The 23273-nt window shown below is 33.9% G+C and overlaps 1 pseudogene; it reads left to right on the forward strand.

Moving 5' to 3' along the window:
* The first annotated feature begins 4229 nt into the window (after positions 1-4229).
* On the forward strand, positions 4230-8410 carry LOC120269934 (annotated as a pseudogene).
* Positions 8411-23273: the final 14863 nt, after the last annotated feature.

A 23273-nucleotide genomic window follows, 5' to 3' on the forward strand; every position in this document is an offset into this window, starting at 1 on the left:
TCAAGTATGTTGTCTTTGATTTCAATTTTATAATGTGTCATATGATATGGTGAGGGTTTGATAAGCATCCATGTTATTTGGTTTCCCAATAGTCAGGTTCTTCGATTACCTATTCAAACTACACATGGGGCTAGGGAGTACCAACCAATCATCTCAAGATGCTGAGATCCACAAGTTAGTGCATGCAGAATTACTTAATTGTATTTATTGGTTATTTGGTTCGTTTATTCTTATGTTCATATGTTTTTAATTTAATATGTGAACATAGGTGGACAGTGTTCAAGTGGAAAGATTACATATGGGCTCACTTGCTAAGGAAACTCAAATGAGTAGGCTAGATCTATGTGGAAAAGGTGTCACAAAAATAGGGAAAAATTATAAGAGATACGTGACAATTAAAAACAAGGTGTGGAGGGTCGATACAAAGGTGAGTGCTTTTAACATATGTACTTTGGAGTTATTATGAACTCATCTTGAGGTTATTTACTTACAAAAACTTCTAAATATGTGTAGATGTCTCAGTCATGGACAAATCCTACAACAAAATAACAAGCTGGTACTTCAAATTATTCACTGGTAAGAGTCTCAAAGTGAAACAAAAAGGATGTTAAAGATTTGCAACACAGTGGAGTCTTGACAAAAAGGAAAATATGGATGCCACCCGGGAGTTGGACCCATGGGTGAATGATTGTATCTAATCCTATACAAAAAGCTCCTTGAGAGATACATAGATGTGTAGAGAATTCCATTTTTGTTTTTGATTTTTGTAAAGTAAAAGTTTGAATTTCAATGTTAACATGTAGAAATTTTGTAAGCACTATCCTACAGAGCCTTTTCTTTTTAATATACTACCATGTAAATTTTCAGTTTAATATAATGATGTCATGGATGCTTTTGGGATTGATTATTTTAATTTTAATTAAACTATGAGATAGGGGTTTGTATAGATTTTGCAAATGCAGAGACCTAATATACAATTATATTTCTTCCAATGTAAATTATTACCATTAAATTAATTGTTTAATTAATCGTATGAGGTTTGAGATCAGACTTCAATAGAAATTATATCTGGTTGCGGGGTTTCTATAGATTTGCATATACTTGAGACTTGATATACAATTATAGGTTTGCACCTTAAATTGTTTGTTTAATTAATTGTATCACACATCTCTGGAGGCCCTTAACTTCAATGGAAATTATATAGATTTGCTTAGGTTTCTAAAGATTCTGGATCACGAGAGCGAGTTTGTTGTCAAACGACAAATTCTTTGCAAATCTATGATTTGCGACCATATTTGCGAGTTGTTGCAAAATCTGCTGATTCTAAATTCTGACAACCAGTTCTGATTTGTTCTTGATTTGGAACCAAAGTTCTTGATTTTGACTAAATCTGCTGATTCTCACATTTCAGTGGAAATTCTAACCATTAAGTTAATTGTATGGGTTTGCAAGGATGAAGCTTGAGGAAGCATTTTTCCTTTAAATTAATTATTGCATTGTCCCTTGATTAGAACCAAATTAAATTTTACAAATTAACCAAAACAAGAACCAGTAAGAGATTTTCGAAACTCAAACACATTTATGTTTTGCATCTAATAAGTCATTAACCCATTCGATTTCAATTGAAGATTGTTTAGGGGAAGGCGGAAACAACATCGATGATACAATTGAAACAACCTTGTAGTTGGAGATGATTCTCAAATAAATCAACCCCAAAGAAAAATAAAGAAAAATAAATGAATAGAAAACAAAACAGGACCATTGATCCCAACTAATGATCCTTGACTCTCTTCTTGAAGCAATCCTTGTCATTGATCGCATGAGATTTTTCCATATTTGACACCAACATCTCACTCTCTCCACGGAGAATAGACATGCCAAGTCGCCGTTCTTCCTTGTCGCGTGTCTTCTCTCCTCCTTTGACAATTCCACACCTCGACTCTATCCAGTGCGATGCCGAGGAGCTGAAGATGGCGACCAGTGAGAGGGGTTTTCTTGTGGCGTGGCCTTCTTCTTTTCACCGCGAGACCTTTGCGTGGACGTGAGATCTTGACTGCGAGCTGGTTTGTATAAGTTAGTCGACTTGGAAAAGCAAATGCAGTGGCTATTTTTTATAAACCCAGCTTGGCGAGTGGGATATTTTCGGCCTCCACATGTCGATACATGGCCCGAGAATTTGATTAGGGTTACACTGGGTGAAATCACATCATACTTAGGTATCCTTTTTATTCAAATTAAAGGGTTGGGATACCGAATTGAAAAAGAAGTCAAAGTATTGGTAACCTCCGAAAATTTTACTCCAACAATCTCCATCTCAATAACATTCGATTTTTCGGGATAAATATTTCATCAACACCGAATCAAATGAAATATTATTCCATCTCAAAATTAACAACATTTCACCCAAATCAGTCAGAAAAATAATTACTTAGAGAAAGAAGAACAACAAAAGAAATCGGTTGATCTATGAGAGATGGATCTAAATCTTGACACGAGAGAAAGCATTGGTGGAGGTGGGAGCAGCGAGGAGGCGCTGGTGAGGCGGAGACAGTGGATGCTGTGGAGGCGTTTGTGGAGATGATGAGAGGCGTTGATGAAGGCGCTGGTGGAGGTGTTGGTGGAGACGACGGGAGACGTTGGTGGAGATGGTGGTGGAGGCGCTGGTGGAGGCGTTTGTGGAGACCTAGGTGCCAAGTTTTTGTTTTGGTAAACTTTCATTTAAGTTTGGTTTTTTTGGGATAGTACAGGAGCCGTTTGATCCAACAATGATCCAACGGCTCCTAGGGACATCCCCAAATATGGATTCTAGGGACGTAGCGTGGGAGATGGAGTAGCATTTATAAACACAATAATAAATAACAATATATAGAAGCTGAAAGAAATTTTCTTCTGCGTTGTGGATATTGTGATAAAAATATTATTAGATTTTAATCCAACGGTTCATCATGGATATTTGTAGATTTTGATTCTGTGAAAAAAAAAATTCTGCATTGTGGATATTGTGAAAAAAAGAGTACCGTTATTGGATTTTAATCCAACGATACATCATGGACATTTATAGATTTTGAATTTGTGAATATTTATAAATGACACACACACACACACACATATATATATATATATAATCTAAGGTTAAAATAAAAAAGTAAAAACATAGTTATATATCATTTTCTTATTAGAAAGGACGAATGGACATTTCTACAGGAGTAATGATATTTACACTGAATAAATTTTCTGAATAAGTTTTCCGAATGACGTAGATGTCAAGTTGGCATCTATGTTAGCATCCACGTCATTCTTTCTTTATCTCTTTTTTAAAAAAATTAATTTCTCTTTATTATCTAAATCTTAAATTCAAACATTTAATCGTAAAAGATAAACCTATAAATGATAAACCAAAAACCCCCTCTCTAAACTGAAAATCAGTGATTTTCAGTTTAGGGTTTATGGCATATGATTTAGGATTTAGGGTTTAGGGCTTAGAGTTTAGTATTTATTATATAGGGTTTAAGTTTTTAGATTTTTAGGGTATAGATTTTGTAGTATTTGGGTTTAAGATTTTATATATAGTTATATATATTTTTTAATTTTAAGAATTTAAGGATTTTTAAGGTTTAAATTTGAAGTTTATATAAAAAAAAAATAATGACTTGGATAATAATGTGGAAGACTAGTTGGACATCCACGTCATTCGAGAAACTTATTTGGTAAATCTATTAGGTAAAAATAACATTATTCTTTTTACCGAGCCAAGAATAAGGCTTTTTCTTCCTCTCAATTGCCTAATTAGGACGAGAACATGAAATTCCTATCTAAGATGAAAAAATAAGTGAGAAAAAACTCACCACCCTCATTTTATTCTATGGCCATTCCTAGTATAGGGACTCAAAATTAGTCACTTGATCTATCGGTTGTGGATAAAGATTGACACGAACAAATATCACTTGCAGTGCTTATAAGATTAATTGTTTTGTTTAGACCCACAATATAATTATTGCTATTTATTATTATTATTATTATTATTATATTATTATTATTATTATAACATGGATAAATACAAATGCCGTGAGCGAAGGATTTGATCCCTGACCTACTAATTTCTAATTTAACAGTGTTTAATGTCTTTCATTGGGGTTGGAGTTAAAAAGGAAAAATAAAAAAGTTCTTAAATTCCAATAATTAATGACCACAAGCTCCCTCACACATGTTGCGCCTATAAAAGACCACCCACAGACCCTGCTTTAAGTGCACCAAACTCACTTGAAAAAAAATTAACAATGGCCTCAATCTTTCAACCAATTTCCATGTCTCCCACCACTTTGTCCCTATTTAGTTCCAGTACTTCATTATTAGCCACAGGAAAACCAGCATTGCTTTCCTTTTCCTTTAATAAACACTCATCCCTACCAAGTAGCAAAAACAAGTACTCAAGAAGAACAAGTGGTAGAGGTGGCAACATTGTGTGCTTGAGAGGAGGAAATATCCCAGTCCAAACTAGTGCTCCTCAAACCACTACTGATGCAGCTGTGGCTTTTGGCAGGCAGAGCTTCCCTCCTGGCTTTGCTTTTGGTGCTGCCACTGCTGCTTATCAGGTTATTTTCTCATGATATATAAGTATTTAAAAACAAGAAAAAAATTTTTGTTGAAGAGTTCATAGTAATCAAGTAATAACCATTTTTTAAAAATATTAAAACAAGGGAGAAAAGAATCATCATAAACACAAGCATGGTAGTAATGGATTTTTACTTTTATTTTTTAAGAGTTATAGACAATAGATATGAAGCTTGAGTTTTTTAGTCAAGAGGATGTTTTTGGTTTTTCTCTTTTATTGATCTTGCACTAAAAAAATGTTTGTGTGTGTTTTTGTTGCAGATAGAAGGAGCTTGGAATGAAGGAGGGAGAGGGCCAAGCATTTGGGACACATTCGCCCAACAACACCCTGGGCTATATACATATTTATATCTCCAACCATGCTCCATATTTGAAGTAAAAATACTTTTGATTTGGCGCAGGATGGGCTCCAATCGAGCTCCAATTCCTGCACTAAATCACCAAATTGCTACAGTTAATATAAGAATAAATAAGATTGAACTTATTAATTAACAAAAAAAATATTTGTATAATAATCTCTGGGTTTGATTTTCTAATTTTTATTATATGCAACCCCCACAAAAGAAAGGTAATCTAATATACTGGTCTAAAACCTATATTAAATCGAAGCCCACTAAAAAAAATAATAAGAGGTCAACCTATATTTTACAATTTTTTTTTCTTAAAAAATTTCAAGAAATATAAATAAGTCTATAAGTAAATGAATGAAAATAAATGAATAAATACAAGTGTTCTACTGGGTTAATCCAGTTTTTTATACTAGTTTCAGTGCCATATATATATATATATATATAATATTAATATAATTCAATACAACATAAAATGCCAAAAAAAAAAAACAACTTTCTATTTATAACAACATTTATTAAATTTATTATGAGCATGTTTAATTATTTTTTAAAATATTTTACAGAAAAAATTGAAGACAGGAGCAATGGAAATATTGCCGTGGATTCATATCATCGATACAAAGTATTTCCTACTTACAAATTATATATATATATATTTTTATTTATTTATTTATTTTAGGGTCTTACAAAAATTAATCTTCAAAATTTATATTTTTGCCAATTTTTTTTTTTAATTTTTAACTTCTAACTATTTACAGGAAGACGTGAAGCTGTTAAAGGACATGAACATAGATTCCTATAGATTCTCTATTTCTTGGTCAAGGATACTACCAAGTATGTATTTGATTTAATCTCTAAAATCATATTTCCCCAACTTAAATCATTTTTTAAAATTTATTTCTGTTAATTTTTATCAGAGGGATCACTTAAAGGTGGCATTAATCAAGAAGGAATCAACTACTACAACAATCTCATCAATGAATTAATCAAAAATGGTTTGCAGATTCACATTTTTGTTTTTGTTTTTTGTTTTTTTAAAGCCTTAATTCCTTAATTAATTATATATTTAATCCATTTAATTTATGACTAAACAGGCATCACACCTTATGTCACACTGTTCCATTGGGATGTACCTCAAGCTCTTGAGGATGAATATGGAGGCTTTCTCAATAAAAAGATAATGTAGATCATATTATAAAATTCATGATTGATTGCAAAAAAAAAAAGAGTGTTAAACATCACTAATCAAAGACTTTAATCAGGTTTGATTTTAAGAACTATTGTGAAATTTGTTTTCAAAGAGTTCGGAGACGAGTTAAGCATTGGATCACATTGAATGAGCCATGGAGTTTCAGTAGCATGGGATACGGTCTTGGAGCGACACGCCGCCCGGACGGTGCTCGCGGATCCTTGGTTGCTCGATCGGTAACTCAATCATCGAGCCTTATATTGTGACACATAATTCATCGCTTGCTCACGGAGCTGCTGCTCGACTCTACAAAGATAAGTATCAGGTAATGTAACAGTATAAATAGTCTCACAATTAGTTAATTTGGTAAATATAAATACGAATTTCTCGTTCCAGACAACCCAAAGGAGGACAAGTCGGGGATCACTTTGGTTTGTATGTGGTATCATCCTTACGACCAGTCACACAAACATGTCGAGGCGGCAACCCGAGCTTTGGATTTCATGCTTGCATGGTTAGTTCTTCATGTATGTATGTATGTATGTATATACAATAAATAAAAATTAAGAACTTTATGTTTGATGATTATTGATGATATTTTTGTTAAGGTACTTGGATCCATTGTTGCATGGAGATTATCCATTTAACATGAAAGCTATAGTGAGGGATAGACTGCCTACATTCAGTAAAGAAGAAGCAGATATGATTAAAGGATCATATGATTTCATCGGTATCAATTACTATACTGCGAGATATGCTCGTGAAGTACCGTATTCTCAAGCACCTCCTTTCCTCCATATCAATGAATCATATGCCGAACAATTAGGCAAGTTCTTTCAAAAACTGAAAAGAGTTTTATTTGGCTAATTTTTTCTAACTAGTATTTTTAACGTTTACTGCAGAGGCCAAAGATGGGGTTCCTATTGGTGAATCGGTAAGTAGTGTTTATCATTAAAAGCAGAGAATATATATATATATATATATTTATATATATACAGATTCATTATGTTATGAATTTTCAATAAGCAGAATGGAAGCTGGATTTATGTATATCCAAGAGGACTCAGAGACCTACTGTTATATATAAAGAGGCGATATGAAAACCCGGCAATCTACATTACTGAGAATGGTAGAGCATTAACCAAATATAATAGAAAAATATAAGAATTAGTATTCTAGTATGTCTAACATTAAAATCCTGTATGGTAACAGGAATTAGCAATGTTGACAAGTCTGACATTCCGAAGGAGGAAGCTCTGGCTGATGAAATGAGAAAGAACTACCTTGCAGTTCATCTAGCTGAAATTTGTGATGCCATAAGGTAATTGCCAATGTTTTTTCAGCTAAATTTATCTTTGTTTCGTTATTCTGTTTTAGTAAATATAAGAAAACAATACTAAATAATCATCTTTGAAATGATGCTTATCTGTTTCTGTATATATATGTCTTATATATTCTTCATTCAAGCAAAAAGTAGAAACTTTAAAACATAAATAAGTTCTACTGAAACAATGTTCATCTGCTGATCTATCTCTGTTTTCTTCTGTTTTTAAGAAAATTCAAGAAATTAAACATCAACAGATTCAAGAACCACACTAAACCAAGTATTCAAAGAAGCTATATTTGTCTGCTGACTTGTCTTGTTAATTATCATCTGCATTTGATGAAATACAAGAAATTAATCAATACAAATATATTCAAGAACAACACTAAACAAGTACTGCAGAAACATCATTCAATAAAACACAAGAAATTAAAGCAGGCAGAGCTAAGAACAGTAGTAATCAACCAAGTATTCACATATCTTCTTAGTTTCTTCATTGAAAACAAAGACAGAATTTAATTAAACTACTATTCATTGTTCATGTTAATCTAAACACTTGTTAATTTTATGATTTCAGGGAGGGAGCAAATGTGAAGGGATACTTTGCATGGTCTCTGATGGACAACTATGAATGGGAGAAAGGTTATACGGAGAGGTTTGGGCTCAATTATGTGGACTATAACTCCTTGGAACGCACACCAAAAAACTCTGCAAAATGGTTCTCTAAATTCCTGCAGCCAAAGCCTCAAAACTAGCCTCCATTAGTTACCACTAATGTAATAATGGATGCATGTTGTACTATCTTTGTCTCTCTTGATGCACTGGTTATGTTGTTTGTTTCTTCAAAATGAGTGGACTATCCTTGTATCGGTCATGGATGGCAGCCATGTCCGTACTTTCACGTGTTGAATTATAATAGGTGCATTTAAATTAAAAGTCCCGTCTTTCTGTCTTTATGAGAATTTGAATGGCTGTGGGTTCCACTCCGAATAAAATAATATACAAATATGAGAGAATCAATTATTAAATATAATAAGTGAGACCCATGTATTATTAAATATAGTAGAAACGACAGGCTGCCTGCTGTTGACATTTTGAACTTTGACAGGTGTAGATCAGAAGAATATTAAAATGTAGACATTAAGGACATTAAGTATTTAATTATTATTTTTTCTCTTGCACCTACCAAACCATATTCACGGACACTATTATTTATAATAGAAATAAGTACTAAATAAAGCGGTGCATGAGATCTCGTTCACCAAAAACAGGTGGATACTTTTATTTTTTTTATTACACGTGATACTGATCCACTTGTTCAAAATTGTAATCCGATACATCATAATTTATTCTAAACAAAAAATTATACATCATTTAAATAAATATAAAAATAAAAATTTACTTATATGAGGTTTAAGTTTTAGGGGTTGTTTGATTACCTATAATTAGTTATAAATAGTTGTAATGTAACTAGTTTTACATATAAAAAACTGTTTGTTTTGCTCTGAAATTGGTTTTATATATAAAAAGTTTTACAGTTTTGTATACTTTTGTAGCATTTTAATTTATAGTAAATTTTATTGTAAGTTAGAATACAACAAAATATTTGGGTTAAAATCATCATTCTTCACTCTCCACATTATGCATTAAAAAAAAAATAAAAACTTACAAAGTAATCAATTGTTAACATAATTAAACTTACACTTATTTATGTTTTATTAAATTTAATCTTTTATTTAAAATATACTAATTTGTATTTAATTTTAATAAAAAATTATTTTTTATATAAAATTAAGGAATATTACATATTTTTAATTTAATTAAATTAGCATTAAATTAATTATTTATTTATTTTTCTTATATTAGTGTTAATAGTAGTTAAATTAATTATTTTGGTAGTGCTTAATTATTTAAGTTTCTAATTATTATTTAGCTTAGTTATTTAAGTTTCTGATTATTATTTTTAAATATAATAAATACTTTATTAAATCAATTAATTAATTTAAAACTTAAATTAAATTAAATTAATTATTTTAGTATAATTTTTTTTTGAAATGTATTAAATAATTAATAATAGTACTGGATAATGGGGTAATCTCACCCTCTACACTTACATGGTGACTATATCTTCTAACTTATATCAAACTAAACAAATAAAAAGTAATACAGCATTTCTAGTTATTGCAAACTAAATAGCAATGATATAAATTAAAATACAGTAATTTTACTTACACTGTAATTTCATTTATAGACAACTATACAACCCCATAGTGTGAGCTCTTGAAGTGCACTTAGGAAGAAATGGTCAAAGTTGAAAAAAATAATGGAAAGTAACCCTTCACTAAAGCTGAAAGAAAAAACTAAAAAGTTAACTTCAAATAGATCTAGTTTCCATTTTTAAAAATAAAATAAAAATATATTTATATAAAATTTTATTTCTTTTATTTCACTGAAAAAATCTTTACATGAGTGAAGTCCAAAATATATATATAAAAAAAAAGTTAAAACAAAAGAAACACCAATTCTTCCTTTTTCTCATTTTAGAGTAACTGTAATGGGAAAGTCAGTCCTCTACTTTGGTTTTTTGACTGATTTCCTCACCATTGTTGTTAAGTCAACGTCTGGTATTGTGATATATAAACTATTAACACACTTGCGAAAATTTATAATTTTTTATTAGTATAATACCCTAATTGGTCCCTCTATTTTTTCTCTCTTTCCTTTTGGTCTCTCTACTTAGAAATACTCCCGATTAGTCCCTCTATTTTTAAAAATGTGCCACTTTGGAAGAAATACTCATAACTAGTCCCTTTTCTTTTGAAAATAAACATACTTAGTCTCTCCACTTAGTCCCATTTTAAAAGTAGAGGGACTAGTTGAGAGCATTCTACCTAAGATGGCACATTTTCAAAAGTAGAGAGACTAGTCAGGAGCAAATCTGAGTAGAGTGACCAAAATGGAAGAGAGAAAAGTAGAGGGACCAATTTGGATACTATACCATTTTTATTTGTATTTTTGCGGTTTAATTGCTATACAGGTCCTTATAATTGTGTACTTTCTGCCTTTTTAGTCATTGCATATTTTTAGGCACAATTAAGTCCTCATATTTAGTCGAGTTGGGTCATTCTAGTCCGTAGTGTAGATGGGCAAGTGTAAATTGCAAGGACTTAATTGTACCTAAAAATATTACCGTGGACTAGAACGACCTAACTCTACCAAATATCAGGACTTAATTGTATTTGAAAATATTAGAAGGACTAAAAAGGCAGAAAGTATACAATTATAAAGACCTGTATGACAATTAGACCTATTTTTGTTGATAAAATGGCTTTATGCAGTTACATTACTATACTTTTAGAATTCAAAGACATTGAAGTATTGACCACTATACTCATTTGAAAAAATTATTTACCTCAATATACTTGTTATGTGCCAAATATCTAATACGTGTAGTATAATGCATTGAATCCATGCAACAAAAAAAAAATCTATTAAAATTGAGCAGAAATAATTTACAAACTTGGAAATACGGTTCATAAAAAATATTAATTTTAATATTTGAAAGAATTTGTAAGGAAATGTGAGAGAAGAAGCATGATTCTCATTAGGGTAACAACCCAATAAATAGATATATGAGTATGTAAGAATATGTATGAACAAGAAGACACAAGGTATATATACATATACGTTATATATAAATGTATATTACTCTAACGCGACCCCTCAAACTCAACGTGGGTCATAAAGCGAGAGTTTGTCAACTATAAATTGAAATCGAGCGGCGAGTGTTGCCTTAGTGAAAAAAATCGACAAGTCTGGCGTGTAAAAGGCAACATACGGAAGAAGAATACTGCCAGCAAGATAATGATGACGAACAAAGTGAAGGGAGACCTTAAGATGCTTTGTGCGCTCATAAAAACCACGAGGATTCTGATAATTTTGATGGTACTACTGGTTATCACAATAGAGGCAGTGGGGAGCGAGATGTGGTGACACCAAAGTCCATCAAAAATGTGATGCAACAAAAAGAACTTCTTTAGCAATGGGACGACATAGCACCATACTCAGACTCAGCAGTAGAAAAGGTAACAGTGGATTGTTCCTTGCTTTTCCAAGAGATAAGTTCATATCCAAGAAAAGGTAGAAGTAGATCTCCGATCATTAGCATCACCTACCCAATCAGCATCACAATATGCGTGCAACTCAACCGAGGACATGGCATAAAAAAAAGTGATCGATTTGATAGTGCCACGGAGTTATCGAAGAACCCGTAGAAGTGCAGCATAATGAGCTAGTAAATCGGGGAGCAGTAACAAACTGGCTAAAGACACGAACAACATACGCAATATCGGCCGAGTGATGGTTAAATAAACAAAAGCACCCACAAGTGCTGGATAGAGGGTTGGATCAGTTAACAACTCATCGTCAGACGAGCAGAGACGATGAAGCAACTCAATAGGAGTGGAGGTAGTGCGGAAATCAATAATGCCAGCTTATAGAAAAATATCAAAAATGTACTTCTATTAAGACACCAAGTAACCTCGATGAGAATAAGCGACCTCAAGACCTAGAAAAGTAATGAAAAGGTCCAAGGTCTTTCATCTGAAACTCGGTGTGTAACCGCTGTTTCAGAGAAAGAATAGTATCAGCATCATCACCAGAAATGACCATATCATCAATATAAAGAAGAAAAATAGTGAGGCCTCGAGGAGTCTTGTCACGCCCTGACCCTAGTAGGGCACATTGCAATCGCCACGACAACAAGGAGTAGACCCTATAGCGTCCGACCTCCTAGTCACCGTAAGGCTCAAAACAACCCTACTAACACAACTTACTAAAGGAAGATACAAAGTCCACAACAGGACCAACCAGGGTTCCAAATACAACCAAAAAGTATAAATACATTAACAGTACACAATACTCAAGTCTAGTGGATCCATAAAGTTTACATACACACTACACACTAACTTAAACAAGGGGAAAGTAGGTCACTCTACTGATTGCCTAGCACAACCTAGTCCAACCTCGCAGTTTGAGAGAGAAGAAAAGAAAGTAGTGAGTAACAGATGTTACCCAGTGAGTGGTGTCAGCATAGATATAACAGAGTAATAAAGTGTTTCAGATTGTAGTAGCCACAATAATAATAACATATAGAAGTAGTTCCAAGTATTCAGCAAGTTAACAGATAACACAATTATTCATAAATAATACAGGTAAGTAACATTTTCCAACACATTGAGCACTGCTCAAAATACAGGCTGGCCTCAAACAATTCCCAAGCTAATCGTGGCCGAGACTAGCTACGAGACCACCAAGGTGTTTTAAGATTTTTAAAATTCAAAATGCTGCCTTCCTTGGTGTTGGCCACTGAGATTCCCGTGTGTTGACCCCGGATTTCTCACATACAAGACCCCTTTTAATGGCTAGACCGTGGAACCCCACATTGTAGTGTCGGACTGAAGTCCGGTGTCACCATCAAAATCCAAATGCCACTATGTAATTCTTTCCAATTCTAACTCAAGGAATCAAGCATATGATGTGTAAATACGGAAATATACATCAATCCACATTTCACTTGCATGTAAAATATATTTACATGTAGACATGTTTCTTTCGAAATAAATATATATAAGTATACTAGAATCATCTTTGCCAAATAACTCTATGCTCAAAATATCCATATATATATATCAAATGAAATATGATTTATCATCAAATTTATGATATAAAACATGTAAAGAGATATTATAATACTCTTATTAAATCTATGCAATTAACAATTAAACCACTCATTGAACCAGTCATCTAGCCTCGAGACGCGCTCACTGGTTGGCAGTTTCTTTCCCCTTGGAAGATGCCTCACCACCTAGAATCAAGCAGAGAATCTAAGAACCAATGAACACAATAATGTAAGGTAAAATGCATGCGAATGCAATGTTACATGTCGAACATGTAACTCTAGGGTTTTAGAGGAAAACGACGTCATTTTGGACCCCCAAACGACCTCAAATCGAAATAAAATTAGTTCTAATGGATTCCAAGTAAGAAGGGCTTCGATTTGGACCAGAGCAATACAGGAAAAGGCCAAGGGGTTTTGGTGCTACAGTAACTTCGGATTTGCTCTACATGTCGAACATGTAACTCTAGGGTTTTAGGGGAAAGACGTCATTTTGGACCCAAATGACCTCAAACCGAAGTAAAATTAGTTCTAATGGATTCCAAGTAAGAAGGGCTTCGATTTAGACCAAAGAAATACAAGAAAAGGCCAAGGTTTTTCGGTACTACAGTAACTTCTACAAATCACGAAATTTCTTTACAAACATACACACAAATAAATAACCACGACACTGGCTTTGATTTAAGCCTAAAAACAACTCGAACCAAGGTTTATTTCTAGGGTTTAAAAAATTTCAAAAGTGATGAAATACGAGGAAAATATGAAGGAAAAAACTTGGATCGAATCCTTACCAAGCTCAGGAGAATGAGAGGAAGAGAATATGAGAGGACGAATTTTTTTTCAAAAATGAGTGTTCGGCCGAATGAAGAAGTGAAAAAAAAAGAAGAAGATAAAGAAATGGGAAACAGAGAAGCCACGTTGCTTCTCTTATCCTCATTCAATTTTGAGAATTTGTTTTAATAGGAAAAAAAGAAAGAAATGAGTCCAAAAGACCGTTTTACCCCTGGCTTTTGGCTGGTTTTCACACACAATCTTCTGTGCTATCATGCAAGGATGCCACTAGTGCTAAATGACCATTTTACCTCTAATGCATGCATGGAAAAAATTGAAAAAGGCCTGTGGTAAAAAATTGTCTGGACAGGGTACCACAAGTCTGCCACGTGAAGAAGGCAAAATCATGAGGCCTCTCAGTGAAACCAAGAGCAAGAACGACACTACGAAAATGCTCAAAACAGGCGTGAGGAGTCTGTTTGAGTCCATAAATAGCCCGACAAAGATGACAAACATGTTGAGGACGATGATAGAAACCAGGAGGAGAAGTTATGTAAAGATCCTCGTAAAGATCTCCATTTAAGAAGGCATAGGTGATATCTAACTGATGAAGTGGCCAGTGACGTGCAGCTGCAATAGCGAAAAGAAGAATAATAGTAATCAACTTGGCCACAGGAGCAAATGTCTCCTCATAGCCAATGCCATACTCCTAAGTGAAACCACGAGCATCAAGACACGCCTTGTGGCGCTCAATATTGGCATCAGCTTGATTCTTTTTGTCTTTTTTATTTTATTTATATTTTATAATTATATAGATCTAAAACTTAGATAAAAGCCCATCCAAGATTCAGATTAGTATTTGTATATTATATATAATTTCTGAAATTTCAGGATATTTATAATTTCACTAAATGATGATCATTTTGGTTTTTTTTCATCATTTTATTTTATTTTTTAAATTTTTTAGCAGCATATAAAGAGTAGCTAATTTTTTTCATTTTTATAGGGATACGTAAAATTAATGATCTTTTAAGGATGCGCATAGTATACAAACCCTAGAAAAGTTTTATAAAAATAAAAATATAATTTAAATTAAAAATTGTTGAATTTAAAAGGGGATGCTTTAAATACATGAAGACCAATCGGTCCCTTTTTTTTAAAAAATTTACATAAAATCAAACAATCAGCTCATCTCTTTCATGGTTTTAATTATATTATATTATATTATATTATATTATATTATCTATTCATTTATGATTACAATGATGATTATTATTATTACTAGTAATTGCTAAAAACCTTGAAAGTTATAGTAATACACACATGGCCGCCTCCCTAATTTCGGTATCCCCAAAAAATTCTCATTTTTCCTTTACTTATTTTTAGACCCTTTAAACCAATGATTTAAAAACCGGACCGGACCGGCCGGTTGAACCGGTTGAACCGGGAACCGGCCGATAAACCGGTCCGATTACTCACATAAAACAGTAAAGAACCGGGCCGGCCGGTTCAACCGGTTCAACCGGTTCAACCGGTGAACCGGTGAACCGGTTGAACCAGACCGGCCAATTTATTAATTTAAATTATTTAATTAGTTTATTTATTTTATAATTAAAAAAACTTAAATAAAGTTAATAAACTCATTAACTCGGTCTAAATTTCAAAAAAAGGCAAAAAAATCAAAGCAAAAATACTTGAAGATATTAATATATTATGATTTATTATCATTAATTTATTAGAATTAACTTATAATTTTACGCTAATCAACAATTAAATCATTAAAATTAAAGTATTAATGTATTAAACCAAACATTTCAATGGTTTGGTTTTTATTTTTTAATCATTATTGTTGTTGTATACTTGTATACTTATATTTTATTTAATTCTTTATTTTTTTTAATATTTGTTGTATAGTTGTATCCTTGTATATTTGTATTTTTAAAATTTTTTTAATTTTATATAAAGTTAAGACTTTGTGACCTTATAAAAGGTAATTTAAATTTGCAATATGTAATTTTTGTATCTTTTTTTATTATTTTTTTTCTTTTGAAGTTATTTTTTTACTTATTTATTATTTTTTTAATTTTTAAATATTTATTTATTTGAAAAAATTAAATCCGGTTGAACAATTTTAATAACGTCAAGAGTTATTAATCAAGAGTTATTCACTAATATGAATGGACATTTTTGTTGATTTTTTTGAATTTTTTTTTATAATTTTATGATTTTTTGATATTTCTTATTTTAACAAAAATTTAAAAAAATAAAAAATGTTGGACCGGCCGGTCGAACCGGTTGGACCGGTTGAACCGCGAACCGGTTCACCAACCGGTCCGGTTTTTAAATCCTTGCTTTAAACTGTTAAAAGGACAAAAACCGAATAAGCTAGGGATTTTTTTTTGAACAATAATGCCCTTACTTTGGGAGTTGTGGACAACCAACACATGGTGAGAAATGACCATCATGCCCACTATGTAATCACTTTGGCCTATGAAAACTGAAAAGAAAGAACCATAAGAAAAAGTGGTTTTTCTTTGGATAATCCCGAGAGAACTCCATCATTACTAGCTCAATCTTTTTTCTTTCTTCGGTCCTTCATCTACTTGCAAGAAAGTTCCCAAAATATTTTCCTTTCTTCACCAAAGTTTTGATTTTTGAACACCATCTATTCAGACGATTGTTCGTTCGGCCTCATCTGTACAAGAGAACTCCCGCCTCACACTGCTACAACTTTGAAGACTCATCTCAGACCATACAAGCCAATAGTCGCGCTCCAAAGTAGGGATGCAAGTTGGGAACATATGAAGAGATATCCATCAGTTAGTTATTATTATTTTTTTGTTTAATAGATGGCTTTTTCGCTTAATAATACAGCTTCTAATTTAAGCAAGCTGAATACTGCATAATGTCTTGTTCTTTTCGTAGGCTTTTTCCTATAGTTGTTAACCTTGTTAATGGGAGGTCCTACTTAATACAGATAGTGGAAACTATGGGCGACTTGAAGGCTCACATTAGCGGAAGACAGTGAGAAATTATTCGAAGAACACCATTTGTAGCCTTTACTGACATAAAACTAGTATTGCAAGAGAGGGGATTGCTTGCCACCCTATTACAAAGGTATGACGAATGCTCCAGGAAATTTAGGATTGGGGAAAGCCTACTAAGTTTCAGGATAGAAGATGTGGCTATCATTCTATAGGCCAGACAGTTTCCGGAAACAAGCGTCCTTAGGATCGATGTTGTCATCAGTAGAAGACAAGGAGGTAATAAGTCATTGAGAAGTTGTGTAATAGTTTTACATGCGAGGGTAAATCTTTCCGCTTAAGCTCATCTGTTTGTATTGAGTAACTACCTTTTGTGTGTAGAAAAACCAATCACGTGTATTTATAGCCGTTTACGATTAGTTATTTGGTTTCCCGTTTAAGTTAAATCCCTTTTTGTTTAAATTAACCCGTTTCCGTTTAGTCATATACATTAACACGCATTTTCTAAGGTTTATATTTTCTTGTGTTGGGTTTCACTCATACTACCTTATTTTTGTGTGCCAGTTTTTGGAGCTCTTTTCCACTAACAAAGAAAAAAAAGATTTTGTTAGGGCTACCAGCCGAGGAGATCACATTTCTCCCACCCCACCATCTTGCGGTAAGGACACATTTCTCCCGCCCCACAATTCTCTTTTAGTTGGTCATGTTACCAATTATCAACATACTTTCTCCCTTAGCTAGACTTATGACCAGTTATATGTATACGTTTATGTTTAAGTATAGTTGTTCCCATATACTAGCATATGTTTTTACTTATTCTTAGTTGTTGTTGTTGTTGTTGTTTAACATATTTGATATATCCTTAAATGTTTCTACTTAATGAGAATATACAGAATAGGTGCAATACATAAAGAAGAAAGTACGCAAACTGTCACGCCCCAACCCGCATGCCCACAGAACGCGACAACCGCCGTGATGATTCTGAAGAGGGACACTCCACCACTCAACCCTCGGAGCGCCGCAAGGCTGACCAACAACCTAGAAAATAACAACATTTACACTGATACACAACGGGAGTAGCAACAACAGTAACCACAGTAATAAACAGAATTAGAGGGGTCCAAAAATGCACAGGGAAGCAACAACAACAATAGCGCATAGCTGATACACTAAGGATTTAAGAGTTGTATACTATAAGCCAACAACAAGGTTGTCTACATACTAGTGGATCCCAAGTCTCAACAACATATGCATGCATAAAATAAACATACACGAACTGAAAAGAAATGCAATAGAGAGAACAGTATCAAATGTTCAACACACTGCCACACCGCCACACCTACTGCCTGCAAAAGACTGGAAAGAGGAAAGAGGGGGTGAGCAATTAACGTTACTCAATGAGGGGCGGTTATCACAACCCTAATAGAAATATACTGCAATGATAACAAAAATCTCCAAATATTATACTTTACAAATAAAATATCTAGTTTAGCACCTGGATCATATAATAGCAAATTTTTATACAATATAACAAAAAGATAGAGTAAGAAGTTATTTTACCTCAACTAGAGTTTTACAACTTCAAATCCATAAAATACTGAAAATAGGGTTGCACATTATGAAAATAAGCTAAACATGAAGCATATCTTCCGCAATAAAACACATAACTCAAAGCAGTTCCCAATTATAAGTATACAAGTTAAATAACATGAGTTTCACAATAAGTGAACGTATCACTAGTGCCAAATCAAATTTACGGGAGATTGCCCTTCCAAAAGCGACAACTGGGCTTCGCCCACTCACCACAAATTTGATATGACACAACAAAAGAAACACAAAGGGAGTAAATCTCAAACCCAGCATAAAGCAACACCCAATGCTCACCCAGTATAAAGTGGTCTAAAAATCTCCCTAAACCTTCACCGTGGTTGCGGCTAGGTTCAGAGCCGTCAAGAAACTCATGTCCTTAACGTTGACCTATCGGTCCACCGTGTGGTGACCCCGGCTTCTCGATGAACATCCAGTCAATGCTCTATACTCCAACCTGAACAGGACCAATAAGTTTGTCGGTCTTCCACGCAACCTCAACAAGCTGGCCATGAAAACCACCTACAGTAGCAGGTTGTCACCAACTAAGTAATACAAACATGCATCTGCCAACGAGGAGTCCATAACTATGACAATAAAAATATCTACCATTTCCACACAGAAATGATAAAAGCACAAGCAAAACTCAAGCTTTTGACACAAATCACTTTCATAATCCAACACAAGAAACAACACGAAAATTCTTTTCATTTGAACACAAATTGCATAAAAGAAACACGAAACAATTAAACTCCTAGGGTTAAAACTTCTTAAAAGTAATCATGATCATCCACAAAAACTCATTAAGCAAAATAGATTATATAAGCATATACATATGGGTAATCTTCTAATAGAGTCATGCTTCATAATCCCACTCACAGAACTAGTCATCTCGCCTCGAGACGCACTCACTGATCGGCAATTTTCTTCCCCTTAGAGGATGCTACGACACCCAGAAACAAATAGGGAATCGAAGAACCAATGAACACAACAACGGAGATGAAAATGCATGTGAATTCAAGGTTACATGTCGAACATGTAACTCTAGAGTTTTAGAGAAAAACGATGCTATTTTGGACCCAAACGACCTCAAACTGGAGTAAACCTATCTCCCATGAATTCCAAGTAAGAAAGGCTTCAATTTGGACTAAAGAAATACAAGAAAAGGTCAAAGTTTTTCAGTGCTACAGTTGCCTCGGGTTTGCTACAATAACCAAGAAATTACTACAGTAAAACCGGCCTTAAACAATGGTTATGTTCCGATTTACAACACCTAAACAAGAAATTTCTATACAAACACTCACACAAATGATAACAAAGACCTTGGCTTCAACTTGGGCCTAAAAAAACCCAAACCAAGATGTATTTCTAGGTTTGTTGGCTCAAACCATTGGCTACCAACCCCAAACTATGGCTTCTCTAAACCATTTGCTGGTTTCTTAAACCATGGCTTCCAATTTTATGCGCACCCATCAACAATAGTGGTTTTGGTTGGCCGATAAATATGTGAGGTTCTCATTCCATCTTCACACAACCAAGTGAAGAAGAAAAGTAAGAGTGAGGAAATTAGAGAGAAAAAAAAGGAAGAGTGAGGAGTGTGAAAAAATAGTAAGAGAGTTAGTATATTCTCCTGGTATAAGAGAGAGTACTGGTTTTATCCTTATGATTAGAGAGAGTTTGTAACTCCTGAAATTTTTCCACTTAATAAATTCTTCTATCATTTCCTGTGGTTTTTACCCTAATTATTTAAGGGTTTTCCACGTAATATCTTTGTGTCTTTTATTTTTCTGCATTATTATTATTTATTTTACTACGGTATTACTATATTCGATCCTACATTTTACAACAAGTGGTATCAGAGCTAGATCTGGGTGTAATATATCTACTTATCGTATGCTCTGTGGTTGCCACTATTTGTGGATCCTCCACATCAAAAAATAAGTTGGATTGTTATTCACCTTTTGAAAGACTGATTACTGCTCTTACAACAAGTTTTAATAGAAGTAATGGAGGCAAAATATGAGATTTAAAAATTCATTGTGAGTAATTATTCACTGTGGAAGCCGAAGATGAAGGTAATCCTGAGGAAGGATAACTGCTTAGCAGCTATCACCGAAAGGCCAGCTGAGGTCAAAGATGATAAGTGGAACGAGATGGATGGGAACGCCATTACCAATCTTCATCTGGTACTTGCTGGTGGAGTTCTATCAGCAAAATTTTCCTTAAAAGGAGACTCTATACTTTGCATATGGCAGAATCTATTACAGTAGCGGAGCACATGAACACACTGTACACTCTATTTTCCCAACTCATATCATTGGAACATACAATAGAGTCAGGTGAACGTGCGGAAATTCTACTCCAAAGTCTACCAGATTCATATGATCAAGTCATCATCAACTTAACAAACAATATCCCCACGGTCAGTCTAGTCTTTGATAACATTGCAGCTGTTGTTCTGGCGGAAGAGAGTCATCGCAAGAAAAAGGAAGACAAGTTAGCAAGTTCATAACAAGCGAAGGCCTTGACGGTGACAAGAGGAAGACCAACATAACATGGATCCAGTGGGAGCTACAATCATGGTAGATCAAAATTAAGGAGTAAGAAGACTTTCAAATGCTACCACTGTGGCAAGAAAGGTCACTTGAAGAAGGATTGTTGGAGTCTAAATAAAAGGAATTCCAATCCTCAAGGGAATATCGCAAACACTTCAGATGATGGAGAAGCCATAGTGTGAAGTAACTACTACAACAAGTAAAAGATTTACTGATGTATGGCTTCTTGATTCAGCAGCTACTTTTCACATAACCTCCCGAAGAGAATGGTTCCATCACTATAAACCTATCTCTGGGGATCTGTGTACAGTTGCAATGGTCAAGCCTTGAAGATTGTTGGTATTGGCACCATCAAACTAAAGATGTATGATGGCACGATTCGGACTATACAAGAAGTCTGATATGTGGAGGGCCTCAAGAAGAATTTGTTGTCTATAGGACAACTTGATGATCTTGATTGCAAAATTGAAGTCCAGAACAAGATCATGTAGGTAATTGGAGGAGCGCTTGTATGCATGAAGGGAGAGAAGATAGCTGCAAATCTGTATATGCTGAAGGGAGAAACTTTATAACAAGGAGAAGCCTCAGTTGCCACAAGTGGTCCAAGTGAAAGATGTATGATAACATGGTACAGAAAACTTGGACACATGTCAGAGCAAGGAATAAAGATTCTTACAGAGATGAATCTACTTCAAGGTCTCATAAAGGTAACACAACCCTTTTGTGAACATTGCATTGTAAGTAAACAACATCGACTGAAGTTTAACACATCTAATTCTAGAAGCAAAGAAATTCTAGAATTAGTTCACTCTGATGTGTGGCAAGCACTAGTTATGTCCCTTAGAAGAGCAAATTATTTTGTATCATTTATTGATGACTATTCCATGAGATGTTGGGTGTATCCTATCAAGAGGAAAACTGATGTATTTCAAGTCTTCAAATTTTACAAAGTGCGAGTGGAACTTTATTCTGAAGAGAAGATCAAGTGTTTGTAGACTGATAATTGAGGAGAATACACTAGCAAAGAGTTTGATGAATTCTACAAGCAAAAAGGCATCAAAAGGCAGTCTACTACAGCATACACTCCTCAATAAAATGGAGTGGTAGAGCAGATGAACAAGTCTCTATTGGAAAGAACAAGAGCCATGATGGGAGCTGTAGGCTTAGACAAGAAGTTCTAGAAAGAAGCAGCCAACACGGCATGTTATGTGGTGAATCGGGTTCTATTTACAGCAATCGAGTTGAAGACACCGATGGAGATGTGGACTGGTAAGCCAGTTGATTATTCAAACCTTTATGTATTTATAATGTACAATACCCAAGAAACTACAAAGCTGGATCTAAAAGCCAGAAAATGTATGTTCTTAGGATATGCTGATGAAGTTAAGGGGTACCGCCTATGGGATCCCACTGCCCATAAGGTTATAATCAGCAGAAATGTTATCTTCATAGAAGACAAAGAACAAGAGCAAGTAGATGGTGAAAGCACTTCAAAAGAAAGCACAGAGACTACAATAGTACAGGTAGAAAAAGAAGCTGAAGCTACACTAGAGCACAAGGTACAATAGCCAGCTAAATCCGAAGATACAAAAGTTCGGTGGTCAGCTCATACAAGAAAGGCACCAAGTTGGCATTCTGACTATATTATGGAGGGTAATATTACTTACTGTCTTCTAACTGAGGATGGAGAGCCATCAACTCTTGAAGAACCACTGAACAATTCAGATGCATCTCATTGGATGTGTGATACCCTGTCCTGGTTTTTGACCTCATGCCTTTTTAATTTTTGTGCATGCATTAGGGGTAAAATGGTCATTTTGCACTAGTGGCATTCTTGCATGATTGCACAGTAGGTTGTGTGTGAAAACCAGCTGCAAACCAGGGGTAAAACGGTCTTTTGGACTCATTACTTTCCATTTTCTATTAGTAAGGGCATTTTGGTCATTTCCACTTTTTGTTTTTAAAAAAAATTTGAATGAGAGGATAAAGCAATGTGGCTGCCTCTATTTCATCCATTTCTTTCTTTCTTCTTCTGTTTCTATGCTTTCTTCTTCATTCAGCCGAAAACCAATCTTTGAAAAAAAAAATTTGTCGGCGAATCAACGCTCATATTCTCTTCCTCTAAATCCCTTGAGCTTGGTAAGGCATCGATTCAAGGTTCTCTCCTTGTATTTTCTTCATATTTAATCATTTTTGAAATCTTTGAAACCGTAGAAATAAACCTT

This window comes from Dioscorea cayenensis, chromosome 10 (genome assembly GCF_009730915.1).
Source record: "Dioscorea cayenensis subsp. rotundata cultivar TDr96_F1 chromosome 10, TDr96_F1_v2_PseudoChromosome.rev07_lg8_w22 25.fasta, whole genome shotgun sequence".
NCBI classification, from domain to species: Eukaryota; Viridiplantae; Streptophyta; class Magnoliopsida; order Dioscoreales; family Dioscoreaceae; genus Dioscorea; species Dioscorea cayenensis.